The following is a 19,000-nucleotide window of genomic DNA, read 5'->3' as shown; positions in this document are numbered from 1 at the left end:
GCAGGGGGGTAGTCCCAGGTCACCACGTTGTCAATTCAAGGGCCCGGTCTTCATTCAACTACCAACCCACTCATCCCTGGATTTCTCTACAGCTTACAACTGGGGCATCCTGAAACCTCTGGGTACTTGGGCATTAAGAGCCATAGCTCCAGACTGTCTGGTGCGGCTCAGTGGTTGAGCGTTAACCTATGAACCACGAGGTCACGGTTTGATTCCCAGTCAAGGCATGTGCCCGGGTTTCGGGCTCGATCCCCAGCAGGGGGCATGCAGGAGGCAGCCGAACAATGATTTTTCTCTCATCATTGATTTTTCATCTCTCTCTCCCTTCCTCTCTGAAATCAATATGTATCTTCTCTCCCTCCTGGCCACTTCTGACTGGACCACAGGTTCTGACCCAAAGACAACAACCCTCTAGAGCAGCGGTCGCCATCCGGTGGTCCGTGGACCACTGGTGGTCCACGAGGTCCGAAAGGTTGGCGACGGCTGCTCTAGACAGTCTGTAGCATAGTCTGGTGCCAGGAACTCTGCCTAAATCAAGGTGGGGGGTGATCGGAGTCCTCTCTTGGGCAGGGGAGCTGAGAGGCTGAGTGAGTTAGGGCTGTGCAGACGGGTCGCCTGGTGTTGTGCGCTGGTGGCTACACTGAGTCAGATGGAAGTCAAGGAAGAGAGACCAATAGACAGAAATGGACAAGGCAAGAAAGCACAGAGATAGAAGTGATGTCGCCGTGGGCGAGAGGGGAACAGCATTGGCCGTTTGGCCTCTGATAGTCCAACCCGGCAGCATTGTCCCCGGATCCCAGGGCACTGTAGTGTCATCACCCCATATTCTCACCTGCACTAGCTGAGTGACTTTTCTGTGCCCGGCTACCCAAATCGCCCAGACAAGTGCATCCTTGCAGGAAGCACAGTGGTCACCAGGACCTTTGCTCCCACCGCTCTCTCTGCCTTCCTTTGCTGGGCCAGCAGCTGCCCTTCCTTCATCTCCCCCAGGGCACCTCCACCCCCCAGAAGCCCTTCTGACCCACCGGGAGTGAGGTGTCTTTCTCCTGCTCCCACGGCCCCTCTGCCACGGCCTTCACCACACCCTGCCGTAACCAACATCTCACCTGCCTGAGCCTGCGCGCTGTCAATAAGAGGCCGTAACGTCCACTCTGAAGTTAGGAGCTGGGCCACTGAAAGGGCTCTACAAGGTGGAACGTCTGAAAATCAGCCCTGCCTCAGCTCGGTGCTCGGGTTGGTGCACACGCTTTGGTTATTGGTACTCCCCACTCAGTAGGATCTGACCCCAAGCTCACGCTCCGACCTACTTCTCGCTCCTGAGCCCTTTGTTCCACTGAATAAAACAAAGCCATCAGGAGCCTCCTTGCGATGTGCAGAGCCCCTGGGTGCCAGGCCAGGTGCCGTGGCTTCTGAATTCCATACAGTGACTTCCTCACTTCAAGCTTTCACTTTAGAGTTACCTCCGTCACACAGGCCCCCTGTCACCCGTCTCCAATCCTCAGAACCCTCCCTCCCCCCCCGGATCTAGCTTGAGAGATAGTGAGCTCTTTGGGGTTCCCCTAATCGTGTGCCAGGGACCATAATTAATGTGACTAATGGTCTCATTAACCTCTCTCCAGTTACAAACTTTTGAGCGGACCCTCTACGCCTCTTACAACAACCTTGTGGATTTTGCCGTGTCGGGGGACTGCGTATTAAGATTTACCTAACAGTTTCCCTTAAAATCAAGTGATTATATGCTTAAATTGGCTTTAGAGTCGGCATTCAATCCCTAGCGCCCATGAAAAACCATGCTCCCTTCCCCTAAATCAAATACAGCCCTACAACAAGCAGGCAAACAATTCCGTATCATTGGACCCCGGCCGCCTGCCATGCCCCCCCAGGGCTCTGTGCCCGAGTTCTCCCCACTCTGTTGGTAGAAATGAAGATGAGTAAGAGTTTGAAAGGTGTTAAAGACATCCTACCACCAGGCTGAGGTGTCCTGGTTGGTACAACCTGAAGGGTCGTGAGAGGACAGGGAAGGGAATCCACGCTATCGGGTACCCCATCCCAAAGGCGCTCCGTGTCCCCAATACTGGATGCCACCGTCCACAGCGGCCACTAGCAAGTAGCTACCGACTCAGTGTCTAGCCTCATATTATGTCTTCGAGATGCTTTTAGAAGGTCCTAGTAGACAGTGATCCGAGCATCAGGGAGCATCATAGCCACTCACACAACGGCATGACATAATCAGCCCTCTCTCCACGAGACCAACGATGCTGACACCGGTAACAAAGACCGGGTTTTCCTTCCAAGAAAAGCTGGTCTTTCCCTGTTAACACTCTTCGCCATACCAACTGGACAGACAGGAACACGTGGGCAGGCTGAGGGTCACGGTTAGGGCGCACGTGTGCACGGGTGGTGTTTTCCTGAGGCCACATGTACGTGAGGAAGCTCAGCGTTACCAAAGCCAACAGCTTAAGGCATGCTCCTGGTGACACTTCTCATTGCCCGGTGAGAGTGATAGAAACAACATCCCCGTGTTTCTCTCCCACCGTCTGGTAGCCGGGACCTATTAATTCCGCCACCTCAGCAGGAAACAGCATCCATCAGACGTACACATCCCGCGCCCGCGCTCCGGCGAGGTTGAAAGCGCTCCTGTAAAAGCCTGTCTGAGGGCTTGCTTTTGTTCCATCCACCCAGCCCCGTTGCTCCTGCTGTGTTTTATTAGGAAAATATAAAATTAACAACACAGCGATAATTATTTCCTAAACGGGTTCCAACACAAGTTTCCAATCTGAGGTCAGATGTATTGCCTAATAAAATTTTTACAGCTGCAGTCAAATTGTGGTAGTTAATTCCTGGAAAAGGCCATTCTTAATTCGCCAGAATTAGTTTTAAGTCTTGATTCATCCCCATAAAGACGAATGTGTATTAACTGCGGTTTATACAAAATGTTCAAATGGTAATATCCAGTGTAATAGCTTGCATAATTTCAGCTAATTCTGTTAGAGGTAGTTGACCTACTTACACTTTCGCTGAACCATACATCACAGCTTTAAGAACCCTGGGTCTGGTCTCTCCAAATTGCCCTTTCCCGAACTGCAGGAGTATTGCTTAATGTTACGCAGCTAAACATGGAATCGTGTCAAAGAGGAAAGAATAATTAGACTGTCCAGGAAGCAGGGCTCTACTTATACGCCTACTGCTACCAGTCATCTGGTGTTTTAAGACCTATGCCTTCATCGCAGACTCGGAGCTACTGTCCAGAACGGCAAAATTCACACCTATGTGCCTGCAGGACTCAAGAGCGTTTCATCTGCTCAAGTTCCCCAAAAGCTTGACGTTTAATCGAAAAATATTTAAACGTTAAAATTGGAAATGAAGAGGAATGAATGTGACTGGCAAACACAGCACCGACCAGATGGGGCTCTGTTCTGGGTGCTCTGCGTTTGTTAACAGTTCAATCCTTTCAGAAATCCCGGGAGGCGTGCGCCTTTGTCATCATACCCATTTTACAGATGAGAAAACAGAGGCATGGAGCTAGGAACCGATTCATTCCATACCACAGAGGTGCACGACAAGTGGCGGAGCTGGTATTCAAGGCCAGGAAACCTGGCTCTGGAGCCTGTGCCCCTGACCCCTTTGCGATGCTGTGTAAGATAAAGAATTACAACGAAAACATACACATGATCGATATTTGTCATGCAGTAGGTCCCTCTTCCTCTCTCATCACGGGGTGAATGGGGAAGCATCTGGAGACACGAAAAACCCATAGGAGGAGGGCGCTTGAGGTTCTCTCGTAGGACTTTCTCACTATTGTCTTCTACGTGTCTAAGGCATGCCATGGCACCAACCGGGATCTGGAAAATTCTCCCGGGATAAAATGTGCAGACTTCTGGAAGAGGCCCTCTTCCTCAAAACAAACGCAGACCGACTTCTGGGTGAGACCCAGGCAAGCTCAGTCACGCTCTTCCCGTCTCTAGAAACGAGCTGCTCCCTTGCCGGAATCTTGGCACCTGGCTGCCGGGCGGTGGGAGGGGCCATGCTCTTGTACCTGGACAGACCCAAGCGCATTCCTGCTCGGCCACTCCCTAGCCCTGTGGCCTGGAGCCAAGCGCGTCATGGGGCTCGTACCTTCCTTTTCCTCATTTGTGATGGGGTAACAATGTCCTTTTCTCCTGCCCAGGCCACTTACCCTACTTTTATTTTTTATTAAAAATATTTTTATTGATTTCAGAGAGGAAGGGAGAGGGAACGATAGAAACATCAATGATGAGAGAGAATCATGGATGGGCTGCCACCTGCATTCCCGCTCCCCCCCCCCCGCCCACACACACACACCCTGGGGATCAAACCCGCAACCTGGGCCTGTGCCCTTGACCGGAATTGAATGTCGGACTCTTCAGTCCCCAGGCCAATGCTCTATCCACTCAGCCAAACCGGCCAGGGCCGCTGACCCTGTTTTGGATACCCCAGTTCCTCTCTCAGGGTTCTTGAGTTGCAAGCACCAGAAACCAACACGGTTAACCCAAGCGAAATGCGCTCGTTGGCGAGGCGTGCGGCCGCCACATCATGGAAAGAAAAGCCAAAGAATGAGCAGGAGAAGGGGGCGGAAGTAGAGCCGCCCGGGGTGCCGGTGACCACTCACAGCCACGGAGCCTGCCAAGGCCGCGGTGGGTGCGTGGGAAGCGCTCCACAAAGCTTCTTTCTCGCCCCTGCTGTCCCGGCTTCCGTTCACCGGATTCCTCGCCCGTTCCACACACACGGCGCCCACTCTCTGCGCAGAGCACAATACTCGGCATGAGGAATGTGAGAAGGAACAGCTCGGCCCCTGCCAAGAAGCCGGCCCTGCCCTCACCCAGGGTATTATTTTATGTTGTTGAGAAATACCCCGATGAATCATTCATCTCCGAAATAAATGGCTCATGTCAAAACATTTACTAATGCGGACAAAGCTGACTGAAATAAATGGTTGAATAACCCATTGTTTGGAAATCTCCAGGAGTAATATATATTACAATCAGATAAATCAAAATTACAAAGGATTTTCTGCTGCTTTTCAAAATGCTTGCCAGAAGTTGGTCAAATGACAGTCTGAAGGGTAATCAGTTTAACAAGTGGTTGCTGGTTACCTCTGGGGAAGGAGACAGGGGAGGCGGGGGGGGGGGTGCAGCTGGGCGGGGGGAGGGGGGAGGTACAGGGAGGAAGACCAAGTCTCATGCTATTATCTCCAGGAGTGTTTGCGTTTTTAAACTAAAAGTGTGTGCTTATATTATAATAATGAAATAACTAGTTTAAATAAAAATATAGTCGGGGCACTTGTGGTTGATAATAAAAGTAAGTAAATAAACCCAGCCTGAGCCAGTTTAGGCAGAAAGGGGGATCGCGTGGCACAGATCTTTAGGGAAAGGGGACATGGCAATGAAACCAGGCCGTGGAGTCTCTCTCTATCTCCATCACCATCTCTCGTCCCCGCATCTCTCTTCCGTGGCTGTTGCCATGAAGCTAGAACTTCCTCGCAGATGGCTGTCCCTGACCTCTGGTCCTCACTGCTTTGACTGGAGAGGAAAACTTTTTTCTCTCTCCCGTGTCAGGTGGGAAATCCCTAGGATAAGGCCATGGCTGGCCAGGCTAATGGCTGTTGGCTGGCTCATCTTGGGTGCTGAAGTCTCTGAGCTGGGTCCTTCTTTTTCTCACACCCAAGCTCCTGGATCCAAGGCCCCCTTGGACACCAGATCCTCAATCTCACGTGGATGAGGGTCTCATCTGAAAAAAGGATCTGGAGTCTTTCATACTAAGTCACAAAGCAAACATCGAGTTGCTGATTGCTCTTGCTTCCCTTCTAAACCCAATCCCAACAGATGAGGGGCAGGACCGTCAGCCCCTTGATTTCTTTCCATCTTTGCATCCCTGGTGGCTTGCATTCATCCCACACATGTTTGTGGAGCACCTCCTGTGTGCTGGGTACCCTGGGCATACAGCCCTGGGCAAGATACACCTCAGAGAGCGCATGTATTCTAGTAGGGAAACAAGTCTCACACACACACACACACACACACACACACACACACACACACACACTCACGCACTGACACACATGTTCTCCGACCATTTCATCCTATGATGAGAGCTACAAAGAACCTGAGAGCAAGGTGGGAGGCAGAGCGCGCCCGGGACAGGGAGGCCTGGAGAGCGTGGCCATGCATGACCCCTTGAGGAAGCGACAGTTGAACAGAGACCTGAGCAGGCGAGTGTCCTCCAGGCAGGTGTAACTGCATATCCAAAGGCTTTCAGGTCAATGTGGGTGTGTTTGAGGCACAGCCAGGAGGGCACCAGCCGGGGCAGCTGGGAAAGGGGTCGATCGAGGGAGGTGAAGAGGGAGAGGCTGCAGGGCCAGGTCACAGGGCCAGGTCCCGGGCCCCCTTGCTGACCATGAGAAGCTTCGATGAAGGCTGTTGTGCATGGGACGAGGGGAGTGGCATGCACTGACTTAGGCTTTACTGTGCCTGGTCAGCGGTAGGCACTCAATAGATACGTGTTAACAATGAGAAAACTCTGACAAAAAAAAAAGTTCTCCTTGGCAGGAGAGGGCCTGTGCTATCGGCCGAGGATGAAAACAGGCGCCATCTGTCCCATGCTTTAGCGTTTACAAGGCTCTTGCGCCCCATGACCTCATCTGCCCTCTCATTTGGACGCAGGTATATGACTGCGGGGCACAAGGCCCAGGCGCACCGCTGCCCAGCTGGCCGGGGTCGCCCACGGCAGTCAGAGGCAAGTGCAGGCAGAGCTCTGAAGATGCCACCGGGAGCCCCCGCCCCCCCGCTCGCCACCCCAGCATGCTCTCCCCAAATGAAAGGGGACATTCTCAGGCTCCCACGCACCGTCCTGTCCTGGACCGTCCGGAGGCCTCGCTCTGCAGGCCAGGGGAGCGGGCAGAGCAGGCCTGGGGAGATTGTGTAGGCTCTGGGAGACTTACTTTTCCTCTCTGCTACTTACACAGGAGGGTTTCTTTGGTGCTTAAAAGAGAAACATGCTTTCCCCTGCCCCTCAGGCCTAGGAGTAAGGCCATTAGCAACCATGGCGGGGGAGCCCCTGATTTAAAGGGCTGTGGTCAAGGCCCTGGGTGACATCATGGGGCCACTCTCGGGAGCAGGCTGGGCAGCCACCACCCCCAGACGCACGGCGCCTCATGCCACGGCCTCAGAAATCAGTGTCCTCTGGGTGCCCCGGCCTCAGTTAAGTCATCGTCCCTGGGCTGTTCCCCCATCTGTGCAGGAAAGGCGGACTGGTACCCTTTCTTCTGGGGACACTGGGGGGGGGGGCAGGAAAGGTGGCAGATAGCCCCGGCTTCCTCCCCCCCTCCTCCCCACACACACTGTGCCAGGTAGGTCAGGGTGCTGGGCCCAGTTCTCACGATCTTTGTCACTTGGGCTGAGGGTGGAACAGCGGCCCATTGGGTGACACCGAATTCCAAGCCCAAAGGTTTCTGGGTTCAAGGGCAAGGGTAAGGAACAGAGGCATTCCCAGCGTCACCCCCTCAGGAACTAGCCCGGCGATTGGAGCCCCCGAGTCCCGAATGCCGGCCTCCGAGGCCGCCCTGGCCTTTGCCACTGAAATACCGCTTCTCCCCCGGCATTTCACGTCAGACACGGCGCCAGCATCGGTCTTGGTCTCAGTGCATTTTTTAAACATTTCTTGGGGCCACATCCCAGCTGCTTCTCACAGGAACCCTAAGACACGGCTTCAGAATGGACGCACTTGCTAATGGGCTGCAGCGCCAGCACCCACGAGGGAACGCACGCGCGGGTTCTGAGCGCAAATATACAGGCCTAAGAGGAAAACGGATAAATCTGCATCTTCTGTTGTCAGTCCTGTTTATTAAATTGGAAAAAACGGTCTTCTCTCCCAGGCAGTAGGAAGAGTGTGAGAGTGTGTGTGTGAGTGTGTGTGTGAGTGTGTGTGAGTGTGTGTGTATGTGTGAGTGTATGTGTGAGTGTGTGTGAGTGTGAGTGTGTGTGAGTGAGTGTGCGTGTGTGTGAGTATGTGTGAGTGTGTATGTGTGTGTGTGTGAGTGTGTGTGTGTGCGTGTGTGTGAGTGTGTGAGTGAGTGAGTGTGAGTGTGCGTGTGTGTGAGTGAGTGTGAGTGTGCGTGTGTGTGAGTGAGTGTGTGTGTGTGTGTGTGTGTGTGAGTGTGTGTGTGTGTGTGTGTGTAGGGGAAGGGGGTGAACTTCTCCTATGCCGGGGAAGCAGGCGAACAGTGTCATCTACAGCCCCATTAGTCCTCCCGTGCAAAGTGCTGCATGCTGACAGCGGGGCCCTCGGAGCCGAGCTCCCAGGCCACAGGCTGCACATTCTCTAACAACTTGATTCACCAACGCCGGCCTCCCGCTCAACCCGCTTCCTTGGAGTGTCCCCTGCAAATAAAAGGCCCCGTTCTTTCGGCTTCCCCGGCTTCCTCCGCCGTGAAAACTCCACTTTGTGCCCACGCTGTGTTAAAATAACGGATCTGTGTTCCTTCCTGGAGGTTCCTGATGGGAGGCCAGAGGCCAGGGGTCTTCACTGCCTATGGCCAGGCGCCTCTCCGGGGAGGAGGCGGAGGCGGAGGAGGAGGAGGAGGAGGAGGGAGAGAAAGGGTCTCCGATGGGGAACCTTTGTCCTGGAATGCTAATGAGCCTCCGCAAAGCCAGCAGACGGTGCCAGGGGTCCCAGACGCCCAGAACCCTCCCATCTGCGGGCAGCTATGTTGTTAACCCCCCGCTTCATGCATCCTTTCTCTCACACCCAATACTTGATGTTGACAGCTGTGAATTTTAAGCAGCCATGCTGGGTATGCTTTTCTAATGTTGTCTATTCAGATGGTCTCTCCACATTGGGTGGGTGGGTGGGTGGGGAAGCCAAGTACCTCCCCGGCCTTCGGTCAGAGCGTTCCTGCTTTTCCAAAGTCGTAACGATTCTGGTTGCTGAACAAAGCAGCACTTCAGCGCGCTCCCAGCAGCCTTCGGCATGACCGGGGAGCGCAGAGGCACTTTGAAAGGCACAAGGTTGCACCATATTACAAGCCAAGGGGGTCTGGAGGCAGGACACGGCGGGGACCCGTCACTCAGACCCACGCTGGAGGCCCAGGAGCCGAGTCCTCTTTCGTGTCTGCCCTCGCTTATCCGTAAAATGGGCCACAGCGACATTCTCCAAAGGCTGAGAGTAAAGTCCTCCTCCACCCAGGCCATCCACCCAGCTGTGTTTCCCCTCTCCGGCTCCACTTACACGCTTCTGGCAGCCGGCCTCTCTTCTCAGGTAGAGCGAAAGGCATGCACGTTTTTAAGCAAGAAGGAGAACAGAAAGCTCTCAGACTGAGGCCGGGGCTCCTAAGACACTAGGTTGGCGGCACAGTTTCATAATTTGTGTATTTATTTATTTATTTGGGCCTTGGCCTCTTGGATATGAGGAAGATCACAACCCAACACACACACAATGGAAACAAAGAACTCTGGACAAGACTATAAGGAGACGGCCAGTAGGGCAATCATAAGGCTCACAGTGTTTGCTATCATTGAACTTGGAGATGGGACTCCGAGCCTCCCGGTAGCAAGAGTGAAAGAGGAATGACGACCAATGACAAAGCCTCGCTTCCCTCAAGCGTGCAGTCAGGACGTTTTTCCAGATGCTGCATTTCTAAAATAAACTTTACACCCAGGGCTCTCAGAAGGGGGCAATGAGAACAGAAGTTCCATGTCAAAAGCAGTTGCAAAATCCCCAGAGCTGGGGCCAGAAGAGTAAGGCGAATGGGCACCTGCTGAGTGCCCATACCAGCTGCCTGGGGGTGGGTGCACAGAGCCCCGCTGCGGGCAGGATCCAAGGCCCCATCCAGGCAGGGCAGTGACGCGGCCAACGGTTGACCACACATACACTGTGTCATGCCTTACCCCGGGCTGAATAAACACGGCCGAAACGAACAGGTTTCTGGTGTCCAGCCTGATCCAAAGATAGCACTCTGGGGCCCGGGGCAGCGTCGGGTTGTCGTGATCCGTGCATGTCCCTGAATAGCGCCGCTCCGGTCCGGGCCTTCCAGGGGAGCGGGCAGCTGGCAGTGGTTCTGTGATGCTTGGAAGGCAGGGGGAGCAGGTGGGAGGGCGAGGCCTGGATGGAGGGGCCTGGCCTGTAACCACATCTAGACCAGGGCCACGCCCCCTCCCCATGGCCTGAGCCCAATGTTATTTTTTTTTTCCATGTAAAGTACTTATTTCTACAAGACGTGCGCAGACTTTTTCACTGTCTTTTACTTTCCGGTCTCATTTGAAGTTATTAGACTTTTATAATAAAAAAAAAATAGGGAAATCATTTTAAACGAGTGGTTGTTCTCCCCTTTCTTTTTCTTTTCCTTTTTTCTTTTTGCCTCAGTTCTGCCAACATTCGGGAAGGGCTGTCCTTACAATGCACTGCAACACAAGATTGAAGAACAGGACCTCAGCTATCTGGGTTCCAAAATCTGGAACCATGTTGTTGTTGTTGTTGTTAATCCTCACCCAAGGATATTTTTCCATTGATTTTTAGAGAGAGTGGAAGAGAGAGGGAAAGACAGAGAGAAACATCGATGTAAGAGAGACACATCGATGAGTTGCCTCCTGCACATGCCCTCACCAGGGCCTGGGCCAGGGAGGAGCCTGTAACCAAGGTACCAACCCTTGACCGGAATCGAACCCGGGATCCTCTGATCTGCAGGCCAGTGCTCTATCCACCAAGCCAAACCGGCCAGGATAAGGACTGCTGAGCTCAGTCCATCCTGGGAGAGGAGCAGATGACAGGAAAGCAAGGCTCCCACAGAGTCACCCATCACACCCAGGCTCCGGGGCCTCCAGGCCGACAGGGCAGGGGCCCGCGTGGGACCCTGAAGTCCTGCTGGTGCCCCTGCCATCAAGAAAACAACTTTAAAAAACCCACTGGCAGGGAACACAAGAAGGAACGACCCAACTACAAAAATGGTTCAGAACCGGAGTGGACGGCACAGAAAATAGGAGTCAGGGTACCTGGGCAGTGTCCACAGACGCCACCTTTGACCCCGTGGGGACCTGTGCACCCAGATGCCTGTTCCTCTCTCCGTCCCGAGTTCCTGCTTGTAAGAAAGTGTCTGAACACTGTCTCAGCGGCCTCTGAGGGTGGGAGGGACTTTTCAGAGCAGTTTTCTGGCTAGCCTGCAATTAACCAGAAAATCAGATTAATTGTGCATGAACTTCCATTTCCAGGATACAGTCTGACCCAAGGAATATGCAAATCTGGGTTAAAAAAAAAATAAAAAAGAAAGAAGCGGAGCTCCCCTGTATTTGTTTTAGGGCTGGGAAGAATGGAAAACAAGACAGTGAGGGCCCGGGGCCAAACCAACGCTATATTTAGAGGCGAAGGGCTTTGTTTGGCCCCGATTCCAGCTCAGACACAGCCCGGGAACAAGGGAGCCATTCAATCCCTCCACCTGACACGCCGCTGTCGCTGGCCCGTGCTTTTCCACGGGCTCCCAGCTCCAAACCCTCGGTCGGGAACCGGGCTGTGGACGGAGGAGAGGGAACAGCTGCTCGCTGGCAATGAGGCGGCGGTTTCTGTTGCCCACGGAGGGTGTTTTGGACGGCGCGGGGGAGGCTCAAATAAAAACGTCAGCGCGCCCATTAGGGATGAAAGTTAGCAAAACTGAAGTGGCCCCGAATTGATCACAGCCTGACAGGAAGGCCGTGCATCCTCGCGGACTGAACGTCGGCCGGGAAGCTCCGCGCCTGCCTTTCTGGCCATTGCAAAGGAGCTCCTGGGGGTGGGGAGGGTCCGGCTGGGCTGCAGCCTGCGTCCACCCGGGAGTGAAGATCGAAGGATGAAGCTGTGAGCCCTTAAGGCTGAGTTTATGGAGGGGCTAAGGAGAGCCCCTGAGAATTCCGTTTCGGTGTTTTGTTTGGTTTGTAAAAAGCCGCAGTCACCAACCCAAGAGGCCTTTGAAACGAGGGGGGCGAGGGGCGTATATGCGCCTTTTTTCCCCTTCCCCTTTCTCAACAATGACCAGTTCTGCTGCCAACCCTTCGGGAATAGGGTCGGCTTCCTTTCAAGTAATTGATGCCCGCGTTTGCTCCCGCGTGGAGTCCAGACAGCCGCTGCGTGGAGGGCGGGAGGGGCAGGAAGCCGCCCGGGCGGAGGGAAGCGGTGCACTCCTTCCTCCCGGCCCAGCCCGCGGCCCTCACCACATGGCTTTCTGCTGCCCTTGCCAGGAGGCCTCCCATTCCCATGCCCTCCTGCGGCTGCCATCACGCAAGCTGCCCGCGGCCTCCCAGGGCTGCTCGCAGGTAAAACGCCAGCCACCGGCCTCTGTCACCCGGAATAGAGCCCATGAGCCCCGTCCGACCGGCAGCATCCAGGGGAAGGGAGCTATGGGATGTTCCCCCAGCAGCGGAGGCCCCGTGGCCTGGCCCCCTCTGGGCACCTCCACCCTGGAATCCCCGAGGCCCTGCGGCCTGCCCTCGTCCCTCTGTCCCGGGCAGCACAGGAAGAAAGAGCTGGAGCCAGCTTGCTGCACGCGGATCAAGTTTTCTTAAGTAGGGATTTTTTTTCTTTAAAGAGAAAGTAGAAGCTGGCAACGTGCTTTCACTTCAAATAGTTTTCGGGTCGGCGCCCGAGCGCGCGCCTCATGCTCTTTACTCAACGTCAGGACGACCAAGCAGCTCTAGGAAGTGGGGGTTGGGGGGAGGGGAGCTGGGAACCCCCAGATGTAACACAGGTATCGTGACTTCTGGTCGCCCAGCATTTTCTTTCGGATTCCTGGTCCCTCAGGAGCCTCGAAAAGGATCCACGACATGCAATGAAAAGGACACACGGAAAGCACACGCCTTTAGAACACGCCCTCGCCGTGGCTACTGCCTGGCCGAACCACACCTTTGCCCCCACTTGCAATGAAAGTGCCTGCATTGGGAGCGTCGCTTATTAAAATGCTGTTCGCCACCGCGGCCCCCATCTGAGGTCTGGGAGACACTTCCCACGCGGACAACACGTCCTCGCTTGCGAAGGCCGATGTCCCGTGACACACTGCCAGGGCTTTCGTGGCCAGATCGCTGATTCTGGGAAAGATCTGTCCGCTTGACATCACCCGGGAGGGACTCAGATCGCTTCACCCCTTGCGGGACCTGCCTGTGCTTGTGAGAACATCTCTTTAAGCACATGACATGCCTTCCGTCCTAAGGGCGACCAAATTCCATTGGCTTCCAAAATCCATTGGTTTAAATGGATTTCCCCCCACTCTCCTCCCCCCTACTCCACCCCAGAACCTATAAGGAGTCTTCAGTTCCAAGAGTGAGGCTGGATGGGGGGCTGTTGGCTAACACCTCAAAGGATAAAACACTTTGCTCCCCATCGTCAGGGCGACAGCGGTTGGAACTAAAGCTTCTAAAGGCGGCTCAGAATCATCAGAGTAATATTCATAGTGGTTCTATATTATCACAGTACCCACCTTTCACCCATCTGCCACAATATGAGTAACCCGCTGTATCCATTTTCTCAGTTACACGAGGCCACATCACGTCAACACGGTTCCTACATGAACTTGACTGGATAGATGAGAATTCAAGAACTCAGTGAGGTGAGTTCCTCAGTGGCGTTCACACAGCCAGCACGTGGCAGAGGCAGCATCCAAAGCCTCGCTCCTCACCAGCATGCTCGTCTCCCACTTCCACTGCTGCTTGTGTTCACCCGGTTGACTTTGTAGCCACCCTTTCTTCCTCCATCACCGCCGGCCGGCCCAGCACATCACCCCGTGCTCCCAGGAGGGATGGGGCAGCCTGGTGGTTAAGAGGGCAGGGGCTGAGTCCGAAAGCCTGGATTTGGAACCTGGCTCTGTCACTGACCAACTGAGCGACCCTGGGCACGCTGCCTCGCCTGTGTCTTCCTCTACACAAGGGAAAGAGTTGGATTTCCGCAATGTGAACGCGCTGGTGTGACCAATCCCTGCAGCGAACGGGGCCGGCCTGCGACCTCAGACTCCTCTCTAGCGGAAACCACCATTCTGACTTCTCATGCTATGGACCAGGTGGCCTTTTTAAAAACTTTATTTAAATAAAATTCTATGTGAATGTCAACAGTTCTATGAAGTGATATACAATTCTCCAGTAACTTGATACAAAGGAGATTCTACAGGACATCTTTTCTATTTGCCCTCATTCCCTCACTATTGAGTTTGTTTGTTTGCTATCTCCCCTACCACGCCTTAAGGCCAAGGGCTTTGCTCCCTGACCCACAAAGTTCAGCACAACACAGTTGATACTCAGTACATGTTTGTTGGATGGACAGGAGGGTGGATGGATGGCTGAGGATGGAAGGATGGGTGGATGGGTGGATGGATAGATGGGTGTGTGGAGGAATGCGAGGGTGGATGGGTGGATGGGTGGATGGGTGGATGGATGGATGGATAAATGGGTAGATGGATAGATGGGTGTGTGGAGGAATGGGAGGGTGGATGGGTGGATGGGTGGATGGATGGACGGATAAATGGGTGGATGGATAGATGGGTGTGTGGAGGAATGGGAGGGTGGATGGGTGGATGGGTGGATGGGTGGGTGGATGGATGGATGGATGGATGGATGAATGGCTGTGTGGAGGAATGGGAGGGTGGATGGGTGGGCGGATAAATGGGTGGATGGATAGATGGGTGTGTGAAGGAATGGGAGGGTGGATGGGTGAATGGGTGGATGGGTGGGTGGATAGATGGATGGATGGATGAATGGCTGTGTGGAGGAATGGGAGGGTGGATGGGTGGATGGGTGGATGGGTGGGTGGATAGATGGATGGATGGATGGATGGCTGTGTGGAAGAATGAGAGGGTGGATGGGTGGGTGGATGGATGAAAAAATTATACTGTCCCTTGACAGTGGAGGACTTTGTGGTTCCTAAAATTGGGCTGTTCCTATACTACTTCCATGATTTTTTGACCTATTGGACTTACCTTGCTACAAGTACTTGATAGCTGTCTTTAAACAGGCACACTTATATTTTACAGAAAAACTCTGTGTAGTGCAATACATGAAAAAGAAGGCCAGCTGGGAAGGTAAATAAAAAGCAAGCGAAGCCATGTTATTCAACTCAAGAGAGAGTCTGCTGACTCTGAAGACTGAGCCCCAGGCCGCCGGTCTTGGCTAACGAGGCCGGTGAGCCGCTGTCGGAGAGGAGTTAGGAGACACACTGGCACCCGGCTGAGACCTTCTTCCAGATGCAGGTGGAGGGCCAAGGAGGATGGGTAGGTGGAGGAATAGGAGGGACAGGTGAGGGAGCGACTGGTACCACCGCCGGGTGTGATTCAAGGCCCCACCCACAATCTTCCACTTGCACTTGGAAATAGCAGCCTCGGTGATGCTGACGGACCCTGAGTCCTTTCTTGTTTTTTTAAAGTAAACTCAAATTCTTGAGGGGCTTTGCTTCTTTCTTCTAAAAAGCAGGAGAAAACAAGAAAACAGCTCCCTTACCCTCCCGAGGGAATCTTAGAGTCTGAAGAGTGAGTGAAAGGATTCGGATCTGCGTAACAAGGTCGCAACTCAGCCACACAGACGTCCCCGACACCCACAGACTTGATAGCACAGACCAGACATCCGGGTGGTTGGCCACGTCTCCCTTCCTCCCGATGACCCGAGCTCACATCGCCAAAGCCCAGGGAAAAGCAAGGCCAGGCGAGCAGCGAGGGGGCGCGCTGGCCCGGGATCCCCAGCTCCGGGAGCTGGCTAGTCCTTGCTTTCCCGGCCCCGGCGATTCCTTCATGGCTTGGCTCTCGGCACATGCCCTGGTTTCCATGTAAGACGATAGGGCCTCCGTGTTCTTTCTCAGGTGGACTGAAGACTTCAGGGCACTTAGATGAAGAAATCAGGGCCTGGTGATGGCAAAATATTTACACATCGACTGCAGCTTGTCTATGAAGTAGGGATAAGGGACATCTCCACCGGGAAGCGGGGTGGGGAGGGCGGGAATCAAAGAGACCAGAGCACAGGGACTTGTCAATGGCATTGATTTAGGTGGAAGAGGCTTATCCTGCCCCGCTTCTTTCCTTTTATTTCCCTCTCTTGGATAATTTTGGGAAATCTTCAAGGTCCCAGTAATAACACTGGCATTGTGGTCTGGGGTGTGGGGTGTGTGTGTGTGTGTGTGTGTGTGCGCGCGTGCACGCACACGTGTGCACATAGGGAAAGAGTCACGTAGTCCAACAGCCATCTAAAATAGATGGGATCATATTGTTTATCTCAAGATACTTTTCCCCACACCTACAAATCTCGCCAGCCCTTGTCGCATCATAACGTATTGTAATTATAGAAAAGCCTTCCCACTTGGGCGTGTTACTTGCCAATGTCTGCGAAGGCTGGTTCGTTCTGTCTCAGGATCGCATCGCTTTTGCAATAAACTCTCCCCGGTTTCAGGTTCACGACGTCCGCTGTTTTAAAAAGACGTACGGACGCTGGCCAGGATTATTGGCAGCGGCCTCGCCTGCCCTCAGGTAGGAGATGCGATCGTCAGGCGCTCTTAGAATAATTTGCTGGGCTTGCCCCGCGCTCCCAGGCCGTCCGAAGTGCTTTGTACAGGTTAGCCTATCCGTTTCCGAAGCCCGGTGGTAAATGGGTTGTTATTTACGTGTTACAAATAGAAAGCTGAGTCACGCGGTTGGCCAGTGGTGGGACCAGGATTCAAACCCAGGCTGTCTGGTGCCGGAGCCTGCGACGTTCCCGTTTTAGCCCTGGAACCGCCTGTGCCCTGGGCAAACTGGGACAGTCGGTCATCCTACCTGTAACACTAACCACCGTAGTCATCGCCTCCTGGGTGCAACGTCTTAAACTTAGAGCCTGTTCAGATTCGTGCAATTCCAACGCTGCTGTCCAATTCAGTGAGCATTTCAACCAACAGCCATGATCAAGGCTCTCTCCAGGTGCCACAGGGATCCGGAAACGAAGAAAGATGGAAACCTGCCTTTTTAGGCCACGCATAGGTAAACCGAAAACACGCGGTACTTCATGGAGAAACCACGTGGTGTCTGCCGGCACTGCACCAGATTTCCGCGCCCGTGTGTGTCCAGCCCAGACCCTGGGGTTCCGCTCGCAGCACGATTACTGTGACAGCGGGACGCCTTTGCGAGAACAGCACCGGCCGGGGTGCCTGGAGCTGCGCGCCCATGCAAAGGAGTCTGGTCAAACAGGTTAATGAGAAGGAGAGCATGGCAGTCCAGATGAAAACCCAAGGTGGCCTTGCACTATGCAGCACATGGCGGATCACCATATGGTTTTTTAAGGAGGAAGATGCCATGTTTACTGCGTTCCTCTCTGGATGAGGGAGAGGGGGAGAAAGGGATTTAGAGAGCCCCCTGTAGAAAGGGTCTTTTTCTCAACCTGAAAGGTTCATTCTATCGGACACTGGAGGCCCAGCATCCCAAGCCCCGTGCTCCCTGGAAGAAGTCCCCACTGTCTGTGTCCAGGTAGGAAGCAGCGCTGGCCTACTCCCAGCCTCTCCTCGCTCCTTGGCAGGCAGGGAGCATGCCGCGTCTTGGCCAGCCTGTGGTTCCCACGCGGGCCTTTGCACGCGGAATGAGTGCCACGTCGGTGAACGCACTGGGAATTCACCCTCAGCCTTGGCCGGGATCAGCCGCAGTGACCTCCACAGAATGTCCCATAGAAGATCGTGGAGGTGTCTGGGTTTCTGAATCTTTCTTCGGCCTGGCAGCTTTGGTCAGTGGGTCAGCCCAGGCCAGTGGTTAAAATCTTGAGCTATTTCCACTCCCATCAGTAAATAGCCACTGTCCCAGCCCCGCTCACCCCCCATCACCCTTTCCCTCCTTTCCCCCAGCCCCGTCATCCAGAAGCCGAAGGGTTAACTCCCAGACCAGAGGAGGCCGCCAGGAAGCTGCTTGGGCTCCCTTCTTATTGGGCAGTAGCTGGTCCTCTGAGTTACTGCTCTGAATATTAGTTCTGTGCACTCTGATACACTTTGAATACATCCCCCTTTCTCCTTAGGCTAATGGGTGCACCTCTAGGTCTGCAGCCCCAAACCCTCACTGATATATGCACTTAAATACATTTAATTTTATGCAGCCCGCATCTAGGGAAAGAGAATCCGGTTTGGGGCAGGTCTGGAACAACGAGTGACAGAAATGTATCTTCTGTGACCACGTGAGAGCATTGCAACTTGGCATTAAAATGTAAAGTAGTGAAATTAATGCGGTAAAAACGAACACGCACTTAATGTTTCTAACCGGAGAAGGTCTTTCACACGCTGTATCTCATTACAAGCTACACCCTCTCCATTTGAGATACAGGTTAAGGTAGGACATGTTTTAGATTCACTCAATTTAGAGTGAGGAGGGACTCCAATCACACAGTTATGATAGGATAGGAGGGAGCAGGGGTTACCCGCTGGGCCTCCTGACTGCAAATCCTTCCCTTTGCTCCTTCCCCAGGTGGACTGTTCTCCGTGACTGCAAACTACACAAGTGCCTGCCGGCCAAGGTCAGAGACTCCCCTACCTGCTCTTCCCTCTTCGGATTAAGGCACAGTCTCCAGAACACGTATTTCAAGCTCTCTTCAGACCGCATGAATCCAGAATACATCACCAGGGATTGCTTTTGAAAATGAGCTAGCTGCTACCTGAGAAGGCAGAGCATTGGGAGAATGGCAGCCTCGAAGGGGCCCCAGGACCTTTGCACTTGCTGCTTCCTCTGCCTGCAAACCAACAAGTGGTTCATAAGCTCTGACAAAGGTCCGTGGGATCCCGTTGCTTCCATTTTTATTTCCCCACCTGCCACCGTCAGTAACGTTGGCCCCTGGTGTGGTGGGGGGAAGTGGAATGAGGATCAGGGGGAAATGTCAGAGACGGAAAGGATCGTTTGACAAGTCTCCCGCGGTGATGTGGATATGAAACCCTTTCCTTCCCTTCCAATGGAGAAACTGCTCAGTCAATACAACATTCTTAGAGGATTTTTTTAACCACTGTCTAAAAGCAAATCACTTAACTTGAAACAAACCAGATGAATACCCCTCGA

At 53.6% G+C, this 19,000-nt stretch overlaps 1 long non-coding RNA gene across 1 annotated transcript in view; it reads right to left on the bottom strand.

The window, feature by feature from the left end:
• LOC132216401 (uncharacterized) overlaps positions 1-15,702 on the bottom strand; it is a 119,235-nt gene extending 103,533 nt beyond the window's left edge. Inside the window, exon 1 of the long non-coding RNA XR_009448748.1 lies at positions 15,572-15,702. This is a non-coding gene — a long non-coding RNA (uncharacterized LOC132216401). The remainder of the gene's footprint in view (positions 1-15,571) is intronic.
• Positions 15,703-19,000: the final 3,298 nt, after the last annotated feature.

This window comes from Myotis daubentonii, chromosome 15 (assembly GCF_963259705.1).
Source record: "Myotis daubentonii chromosome 15, mMyoDau2.1, whole genome shotgun sequence".
NCBI classification, from domain to species: Eukaryota; Metazoa; Chordata; class Mammalia; order Chiroptera; family Vespertilionidae; genus Myotis; species Myotis daubentonii.
Note: the sequence above shows the minus strand (reverse complement) of the source record. Positions and strands in the feature narration are given on the sequence as shown.